The sequence below is a fragment of the Amphimedon queenslandica genome, unplaced genomic scaffold, assembly GCF_000090795.2.
Source record: "Amphimedon queenslandica unplaced genomic scaffold, v1.1 AMPQUscaffold_12836, whole genome shotgun sequence".
NCBI classification, from domain to species: Eukaryota; Metazoa; Porifera; class Demospongiae; order Haplosclerida; family Niphatidae; genus Amphimedon; species Amphimedon queenslandica.
In genome coordinates this window covers 5757-8819 of record NW_003546928.1, presented here as the reverse complement: position 1 = coordinate 8819, position 3063 = coordinate 5757, and positions in this window count along the sequence as shown.

The following is a 3063-nucleotide window of genomic DNA, read 5'->3' as shown; positions in this document are numbered from 1 at the left end:
ACGCGGATGGTGACTGTAGTAGTAATGCACTCATGTGACCAGTCTCCAATCCCTCTAACAGTCGTATATCTATGATAGTACCGTAAATAATTTCTCTAATTACTTGTGTATAAAATTAAAAATGGTTGAAAGTCGAGGGCCTACAACTAAGAAAAATCTCAAACTTCCGAAAGAATCCAAACAAGCATAACAGTGTAAAAATATTCCTATAATTGTTTTCACCACTTTGCATGTACAGCTGGGTTCTTATTAAGACTTATGAAAGTTCTGTCTACCTTCTAATTCATCCAGAAGAGACTTTAGATAGTATCTCTATGTTCTTTCGCTGTTAGAAAGCTCATAACTTTGTCCCATGTGTAAGCCACCATTTTGTTTGCCGTAACTGCACCCACTTGCGTAGCGTGGGAAGGTGGTTGCTAAGGCTTGTTATTTCTCCAATACAACGTGTATAGAAGAAATGTAAGTGTTGACATACAAATATATATATATATATATCGCACGTGGGTGAAATCAATTATAGGACGACCTGGGGGCGTAGCCCCCAGGTCGGAAAAATCTAGTAGAAAATCCAATAATTTAGCAAAAAATCCAATAATCCACAAAAATCTACTAATAATCCAGATACCGTATAGCACATATATTTCGTGGATAATAAATTATGTAAATTTTGTGAATTGGCAAAATTCACGAAAATTTTAATATGCAAAAATTTGCTAGTAATTAAATAGGTGGTGCCTTGTGGACCAGAAGCCACATCTTCCATCTAGAACAGCACAAAAATGTCTACTTGTAGCTTTTTAAAGTATTTCAAGAAGACTGATCTTGCTCCTACTAGTCAGAACACTTTACCTCTACCTGATCCTGGCAGGAATCTTTCATCAACAGTACTTTCAAGACTTCGAGTGCTATGTGAGGTTATGCGTGCACATGCAACACACCACGCCCACAATATGTCGCACCCACTATGATTACATTTTTACAAAATTTTTATTTGCAAATGCTTAGAAGGAACAATTTCGCGAAATTTTATATCTATGAATTATAAGTGCTACATAGTAATCTAATTAAGTGATAATAATTCACAAACAATCCAAAAATCCAAGCAATAATCCAAGAAAATATCCTGAATTTTACTGACAATGATTTATTAACTAACATTAATAGTTGGGGCGAGCCTGAGCTCGCCCCACTAAGGCGAGAAAACGTCTGTCTGTCTGTCTGTCTGTCTGTTCGTCTGTCTGTCTGTACAGGCAGTAGGATTGTCTAACTATTATTAAAGTTAAATAGACTAATTTTCATTGAATGCGGATGTGGTCACAATAAATAAAATGGCAGCTATCAGCAACTCAGAGCTTATTTTCCAACAAACGGTCAGCAAGATAAGACTAAATTGCTGTCTAAAAAACTTCTCTAGAAAAAATAAAGGTCGGAAAAGCAGATATACAATCTTTTTCCTTGATATAAAGGACTTTGATAAGTTAAATGCAAGTGAGAAAGCTGCATGTATATACTGTAGCTAGCTGCATGCATCATAAGATCTATTCTAGGTGATGTTTCTTCTCTAGGAGCAAGCCTAGGTTAACAAAGCAGATATACAATCTTCAAATATGATTTGTTCAGTGACTGCTTCTAATTATAAGCAAGATAACTTTAATTTAAGCAAGATGACTGCAACAATATCTACTAAATTTAGACATGTGCAATTGCTTTGCTAGCTCAGACATGTAAATCATTCAGCTTGCTTAGGCTCGCCCCTTTAATGTTTTACATTCTTCTAGTTAATTAAAAGTAATAACGGTTAATTAACTTTAATAACATGATGGCTGCTAGTTATTAAGTGCAATAACTATTAATAATAATCCAGCCAATATCTGGGTGGATTTTTAAACGTACACTTTTGGAGACAGTTGTAGGCCCCTCGCTGAAAGTTAAAGCAGGTAAGCATACTTCTTAGCTAGCTTTTTGTTGCATAAGTCTTATTTTGTGCAGGTAATCCTTTAATAATGTTGAAAGCTATAGTAATGTATTTGTTTATACAGTTTAAATTCAGTGATTTATGAACAAGCAATCATTATTGATCACATTTACTATTTTTAAATCTATATTTTGTTTTATTCAATAGAAATTGTGTTGGTGACCTCCGGTGTATTCTAAGCATTACAATGGTGTGATAGTTAATGTCACAGACCCTTTGGTTTTTATGTTAAGGGTATAAAACAGACGTCTCAAACTTACCGTATAGCCAAAAAATTTCGTGAGGAATAAATTTTCGTATTTTTATGATCACTGTTTGCATCACGAAAAATTAAACCCCCGAAAATAAATATTAATTGAGGGCGTGGTTAACCACACCTTACTAATAAATGTGCCCTTGTGTTAAGTCGTGTTCTCGGTCAAGCTGATGTCTCTGTTACTCTGTATTGCTATTTTAAGCATACTGCCAAGGTCAAAGATGATGATCTCCCCAATCACTGCATGGTGTCCACACTGATTTGTAGACGTAGTGCCCCCTGAAACAAGAGTCCGTCTCAAACCATGCAAACATTGAATCTGCCATGTTTTAACTAAATAAGGCGTTGTCATTATTATTATTAAAATAAAATCATGAAAATATTTTTCACGGAATTTAAAATTTCTCCATAAATTTCATTATTCACGAAATTTTAAGCCTTGAAAATTTTTGGCTATACGGTATCAGTAAATTGATCATTACAGAAAGACGCTATCATTTTTCCAAACAAAATATAGTGGGCGACCTCCACATTTTGATTCTCTATTAAATGGTTGAATCAGTTACTCTCATTTATCTAGCACTGTTGAGATAAGGGTACAAACAAAATGTTGTTAGAACCATTTTCATTCCAGAGCAAATATTCAGTGCAAATGATTGTGCTATAGCAACATAAAAATTTGTCTGGGGATCGATTCATGTCTCCTCTCATCTGCTTCCTTTGATATAAATAATGGTGTATACTGACACCACTTTCAAAACGGATAGTTCTTGCTCAAAGACAGCCCCTGTTGCTAGATGCCAATGTCAACCTGCATCCATATCCTAGCAAT